The following is a 7587-nucleotide window of genomic DNA, read 5'->3' on the forward strand; positions in this document are numbered from 1 at the left end:
AAATAATATGGAAAACAATTGCACTCATAGAAACAGAGTAGAAAAGTTGTTGCCAGTGGTTAATAAAAGGGTACACACTTTTAGCTATAAGAGGAATAAATTTCAAGGATCTAATGTATGACATAGTGAATATAGTTGATAACAGTGTAATAGAAATTCGCTATGTAGAACTTAAATGTTTTCACCAAAAAAAGGGGGGGGGGTTTAATATGTGAGGTGATGGATGTGTTAATTAACTTCATATCTTTTGATATCTGATATCTGTACATATATCAAATCATCACATTGTTCACTTCAAATATCTTTCAATTTTATTTCTTAACCCCTTCCCCAACAATTTTTTTGTTAAAAAGGTTTCTTTTTCAGACTAATTTTTTTATTTTGGTTCTATATAGTATTTTTGATGCTGGTTATGAAAACAGTTTGTAACTCGTCTTCCTATAAACCATATTTTTTTACCATATTTTCTTAGTATACTCGTCGACGACTGAAAAAGAACATTTTGTGAAAACGAGTATACACGTTTCTGCCGGGGAAGGGGTTAATTATACCTCAACTAGAGGCCTGGTGCATGATATTTGTGCACTGCAGTGGCGGGGGTTGGGGGTTGGGGATGGGAGTGCGGTGGGGGTAGGGAGGTGGCTTCTCAGCCCAGCCTGCACCCTCTCCCAGTCTGGGACCCCTTGGGGGATGTCCGCTGAGGGGTCCTTAGCGCAGAGGCGGGAGAGGCTCCTGCTACCACAGCTGCGCTCATGAGCCTGGCTCTGGCTGAGCGGTGTTCCCCCTGTGGGAGCGCACTGACCACCAGGGGGCAGCTACTGCTTTGAGTGCCTGCCCCCTGATGGTCAGTATGCATTATAGTGACCCATCGTTCGGCCGTTTGGTCGATTTGCATATTAGCCTTTTATTATATAGGATAAAGCTAAAAAGCATAATATGAAGTTGGGTGTCATTTGAAAATCCTAATTTTTATAAAGAAAACACATTTGCAATTCATGAAAATGATCAACCTCAATGACTTCCTCTGCAACCAACTTGGTTTCTCCATGTACTTCCTGTGATTCATCAAGAGAGGCCAGGGCCTCGTTTGTGTCGCTTGCAAACACTTCTCGTGATATATCATCATCCTCTTGAAAATTTAGACTTTTAACAGCCTGTTTCATCTTTTCCCCCAACACTTGTGTTCTCTTCTTCCTAACAACTATTTTTGTTTTCATATTCCTTTTGCTTTTCAATGTAGAAAATGTTCTTAAATTGTTCCTCACTGATACTAGGAATGTTTTTCTGGAGATCCAAGAAAACTCCACCTGCTGTTCTTCTCCCACTACCACTCCTTATAAAAAGGCCACCATTTTATTCAACATCAGTAGTTTCCATCAGAAGTTCAATTGCCTTTTTGTTCCCAAGTATATTCGTACTCTCTACTCGGGCTACCAGATCTTTCTTTGGTTCCTACAACTTGTAGGTAATTTCATTAGCCACTTATTCCTGAGAATCGTCCTTTGTAATCTCATACTGGCCTCTATGGTTCATTTCTAATCTGTCTCCTAGTCCTTCTTTGACAGGTCATTTTTGTTTGAGATGACCTTTTCCTCTCCTCCTTTGAGCTGTTTTCTTGTCACATCACATGCATTCATCTAGCTCTTTGTCTAATTCTGTTGTATGTTCTTGAGGCTCCTTCTTAAGTGTCTTAGCAGGCAGATAAGTGCAGGTCTCAGAATGTCTGCTTTTGTCAATAACTCCTTCCATTTTCAAGACACCAAATTCAGGGGCCACTGCATCTTGATTCTGCTCCTGGGTCACGGCACCCCGTGTGGTATTAACCTTCTTCCTGCAGCGAAAGGCGGTTTCTGGCTGCTCTGGCCAAATGTCACATCGGCATGGATTTTCAAATTATTCATTTTTATGGAAGGCATAAACCTTTCTAAAAATAGGTTTCTTAAAATGATCCAAGAACTGACTATAGTTTACAAAACAGATTAAAGAAAAATATGTAGGAAGTTATTACAAGCTATTCTTTATGGCAATATACTTGAACTCAGTATTTCCTGAAATACATGGTCATTGAAGTTGGATTTAAGGATCTCAGGAGGAAAAGAAGAGAAAAGTCATTATTAGTGTGTTTTTTTTTAATTAATAAAGAGTGCAAAAATAAAATTAGTTTTGGCAGTCCTTAAAAAAAGAAAAAATATGCAGAGAAAATTGTTTAAAGGATTATAGGAAAATGTTAATAGTACTTACGTCCAGGGAAAAACTTATAATAAAACTTTTTTTGATTCCTAGTTGGTTCCTAGTACCTGCTCTATGCCCCAGATTTCCAAGACAAATGGTTCTTTATCTTTTAGTGTTTGGTATATAAAGGTGGTTTAATACACTGTGCAATGATAAAGGTGGTGGTAAAATTACTTTTCCTTACAAATGTCAACTACTAAAACAATAAGAAAAAAATTTATGTTCTATAGCTTAGAATATACTTTCTTATTCTAGAAATATTCTGAAAATTTTTGTTCACTACTGGTTTTTGAATTCTTTTGGCTTACAATGACTCCTATAGCATTTAGCAACACCCCACTGATAACACACCCACCTTAGGAAAGGGCGCAGACTGCATGAAGGTACTCTATATTGTTCTTTCCATCTGGTTTCTAGGAGTAGTTTTGTGGGCAGATTGACTGTCGATTAAAACTTAAACCAAACAAACTTTGACTTCAAAGGCTCTTTTTGTGCTTGTGTTTCAATTCCTATGATTCCAGCATTTCAGGTACTAAGCATCATCAATGCTTCTTCTGGTCACGACTGGGCCTGCCTGCCCTTCCAAGTACCCCTATTCCAAAATTAATTCTTCCTTCTCCCAAGCCATGAGAATATTTCTACATTTAAAAATACACCCACATCTAGGAACTAATTGGTTCTTTCATAGGCCATATTGAGATATGAATGACCGATAATCTGCCCTAAAATTCTAAAAAGAGATTGCTTATCCTTAGAAAAAACATTCAGTTAGTAGAGTTTCAGGCAGGGGGCAGATGTTTTTGGATAAAGGGGACAATTTGCTAGCTTGTAGATAAAATTAAGAGGCCCATCCAACTGTGTTCTGCTCAGTTGTATGCAGAGGCTGTAAGATTCTTGGCCTCTGACCCTGGAAATATACTACCAAGTACATATTTTAGATCATTTTTTTTGCCCTTCCATTAGGTCCATGGTCAGCTCTGTTTTTGTTTTTTGTTTTTTTTTTCCTTTTGGGAAATGGCCTGTTGCACAGTTGTCCCTGGTTTACATCTTATAGATTCCTTTTCTCAGACCCACCCCAGGAAAAGCTGTTTCTTTCCAGCACTAGCCCCAGTCTCAGCTTGGGTAGACTGCACCCCTCTAATTGGTTTTTCTTGAACATTCAGCATGATGATCTATCCCCAATCCATTAACTAATATTATCTATTTATATGGAAGTCTATGCGACTGTTACAACTGGATGACAGGATGACCAGAAGACCAGCCAGTAGCTATGTCACGCACTGACCACCAGGGGGAAGACAATTCAGGAGTTGCCCCCTGTTGGTCAGTGCGCTCCCACAGCCAACCTCCCGTGGCCGGCCAACCTCCTGCGGTCCCTCCCCCTGGCCGGCTGACCCTAACCAGCCCTGATCAGGACTGGGTGTGACAGCCCAGATTGTCCCTATCACCAGCCAGATCGAGGAAACACACCCGTGCTCAAATTCATGCACTGGGCCTCTAGTTTAGTATAAACTCCACATTATGGACAGTTGTTGCTCACAGCAACCTCAGAAATGTTCCATTGGCTCTTTTCTTAAGGTCTTTTTTTAAAACACAAATACTCCAAGTGTGAATAACACTTTCAACTAATTTACACTGAGGTGTTAGTATTTTTTTTTATGGCCTTTTTCCTCAGAAGGAATATAGGGAGGTTAGAGAATGGAGGAGGGAGGATATGGAAAAGGAAAGGAAGAAGGAAAGAGGCAAAGAAAAGGAAGAGGAGGGATTATAGAAACTGATAGAACCTAAAGACTTCACAATTTAGCCACTTCATGGTTTTCACTTTGGATCAAGATTTTAGAATAACATCTGGAGGAAGTTCATTAAATGAGTTTACTCTTTAATTGATACTTTGAAGGAACCCAAGGAGACCTATTCTTTTTTTAAAAAATATATTTTATTGATTTTTTACAGAGAGGAAGGGAGAGGGATAGAGAGTTAGAAACATTGATGAGAGAGAAACATCGATCAGCTGCCTCCTGCACACTCCCCACTGGGGATGTGCCCGCAACCAAAGTACATGCCCTTGACCGGAATCGAAACCGGGACCCTTCAGTCCGCAGGTCAACGCTCTATCCACTGAGCCAAACCAGTCAGGCGAGGAGACCTATTCTGAATCCCAGGTTTCCAAAAACAAAATTTTTTATAAATATTGATCCAGACATTTTATGGTGTACTTATTACAGAGCGATAAACTTTCATATTCTTGACAAATAAAGTTTTCTATTCACATATCTCATGGCCCTTTAAAATTTGTAAAATAAAAACTTTTCCTCAAAGTGTGACAATATACATGCCTTAGGACATGTTTGATATAAAAAAACCAGATTCCCTCTAAGCTATCTAAAGAAAAGAAAGACATCCACAGAACTTGGATCAAGAAATACTGTCAAATCTCCCAAGGGACTGAGGACTGAAAAGATACAGGTGACTAAGGCGACTTTTGGTACATTTTTCCTTTCTCTCAATTTTACCCGCTCCCCTGCTTGCACATTTGCCATAATCTTTAATTCTCCTTATCTCTATATTCTACTCTCTTTACAGCTTTCTTCACTCCCTTTTTACAAGACACATCATGTAAGGTTGTCAGATTGAGCAAATAAAAATATAGGAGCCTGTATTTTACTTGGTAACCCCAAATCATGCTTGCCAGCCCAGTGTCCTCATTTCCTGGGTCTACCTGATCATGACCAGAGCTAATTTACATGAGTTTCTGTGTCCTAATTCAAAATTCAGGGGGGAGAATCTAATTAGTTCAGCTTGGGCCAGTGGCCAGCCCTAGTGAGTAAGGCCCTCTTAAGGCCCATCTCTATAGGTGGGAAGCATTGTCAGCAGAGGGGAAAGTGCCGATGAGTCAGGCCCAAATGTTACCTAATAAATATAAAAGTAGGTTATAAGTATATCTTGTTATACATATAAAAGTTGCTCTTACAAGTTTGTTGAGTTTGTATACCAAATGTTTTATTGGTCATGTATTCCCTAGTGTCTGGCATCTGATACTTCATACATGCTGGTGAATTAAGTTAAATAAGAAACATTTCAAAAATCATTCTATTTTTCTATTTATTTGAGTATCTGAAAATGTGAATAGAGACCAGAGCAATTTTCCAGAATTGTTCTTCTAAGTTGGTAACCATGTTACTTTTAGAGGATCCTATATAATAAAAACCTAATATGCTAAGTGTCCGGTCATCTGGTCATCCAGTCATCCATTCAACCAATCAAAGCTTAATATGCTAATGATATGCTAAGGCCGCTCAACTGCTTACTATAACATGCACTGACCACCAGGGTGCAGACAGTTGACTGGTTTGCCAGTAGCTTGCTGCTCGGGTCTGGCTGATCGGGACTGAGTGAGATGGGCTGGACATGCCCTGGAGCCCAACTGCAGTCCCTCCCTGGCTGGCCAACCTCCTGTGTCCCTCCCAGGCCCCAATCATGCACCGGTGGGGTTCCTTGGCCTGACCTGCACCCTCTCGCAATCCTGGACCCCTCAGGAGATATTGGAGAGCTGGTTTCGGCCCAATCCTGCAGGCCAGGCCGAGGGACCCCACTGGTGCACGAATTCATGCACTGGGCCTCTAGTAATATAATAAGGGATCAAATGGAGACTTTTGTTGATTTGACATAGTGTAGACAGGAATCACTAAAAAGTTCAATGACTAAAAAGCTCAGCAAATATTTCCTCTTGGGCACATTTTACCAAATGGATATCTTTTAAAAGTACATAAATTACTCCCTGGCCAGTGTGGCTCAGTGGTTAAGCATTGACCTATAAACCAGGAGGTCATGGTTCAATTCCCAGTTAAGGCACATGCCCAGGTTTCAGGCTAGATCCCCAGTGTGGGGCATGCAGGAGGCAACTGATCAAAGATTCTCTCTCATCATTGATATTTCTATCTCTCCCTCTTCCTCTTTCTGAAATCAATAAAAACATATTTTAAACAAATTTTTAAATGTTTAAAATTTCAGATTAAATGCCTTTCTTCTATTAAACAATTTTTAAAAACCTCTTTTAATTAACCATTGCTCCTTGTGTTTTCTTGCTTCACTTTGGGCCACTCATAATACTCTTTACATGATGATTTAATTCTGTTTTCAGGTTGCTTTATGCACAGTAGTAGCTCGTGGCTTTTTATTTATTACCTATCAGATACATGATGCTAACTAAATAGGGGATAAAATCATCTGTGATATCAACATCTACAGCACGGATGGCTAAAAGTCAGAGTACTATCAATCCACTCAGGGTCATTATGTTATGAAAAACAGAGCATGGAGGGGAGGAAATTGAACCTGACCTGGGCTAAAAGAGCATGGTCTGGGTTTATATCCTAGCTCTCTTTACTATGTATTGTGATGCCTTAGGCAAGTTTCATACTCTCTATGTCTCACCTTCTTTAAAGCAGGGATAGATAAATATGCCAGGTCACCTGCCAGTGTTGTTAATCAAATGAGAAAATGTATGTGAAAGTGTTTCTAAACTATAAAAGACTTCACAAATATAAAATTTCTCTTGTTGTCTGATAAATCATGTTACTATCTAAGAAAAAATGTGCCCTGACCAGTGTGGCTCAGTAGTCAGAGCAGTGGCCATGCACCAAAGAGTTGTGGGTTCAATTCTAGTCAAGGGTACATATCTGGATTGCAAGTTCGATCCCTGATGCCTGTGGGAAACAATCAATCAATGTGTTTCAGATTGATGTCTCTCTCTCTCTCTTTCGCTTTCCCTCCCTTTCTTCCTTCCATTCTCTCTAAAAATCAATGGAAAAATCAGCTGAGTATTAACAACAAAAATGTCATTTGCTATATTGATGATTATTATGAGATATAGGTATAAGCCATAAAGATAGAATTATTCAAAGGAAGATAATCCTTTTGAAATAAACATTACTTTATCATCTTTAAGGGCAAAACTATTCTTATAGCTTATTATTAGTTTTTAATATCTCTCTCTATAAAAAAACAGTGACCAGAATGCTATAATGACCAGAATGACTGGTCGCTATGATGCCCACTGAAGCCAGCAAACCGGCCTGATAGGGGGTGGGGCCGGCCTGCCAACCTCCCACGGCCCCTCTCCCCAGCCAGCCCTGCTCCCATTCAGCCTCTCCCACCCTGATCAAGGGTGGGCAGCCCGATAGGGGGTGGGGCCGACCTGCCAACCTCCCACGGCCCCTCTCCCTGGCCAGCCCTGCTCCCAGTTAGCCTCTCCCACCCTGATCAAGGGTGGGCAGCCCTGGCCAAATGCCCCACTCCATTCCATCCTCCAACCCCCCTGGCCAACCCCGCCCCTGATTGGTCACCCCACCATGA

At 40.5% G+C, this 7587-nt stretch overlaps 1 pseudogene; it reads right to left on the bottom strand.

The window, feature by feature from the left end:
* Positions 1 to 962: 962 nt before the first annotated feature.
* LOC102752502 lies at positions 963 to 1901 on the bottom strand (annotated as a pseudogene).
* Positions 1902 to 7587: the final 5686 nt, after the last annotated feature.

This window comes from Myotis davidii, unplaced genomic scaffold (assembly GCF_000327345.1).
Source record: "Myotis davidii unplaced genomic scaffold, ASM32734v1 scaffold346, whole genome shotgun sequence".
Taxonomy (NCBI): Eukaryota; Metazoa; Chordata; class Mammalia; order Chiroptera; family Vespertilionidae; genus Myotis; species Myotis davidii.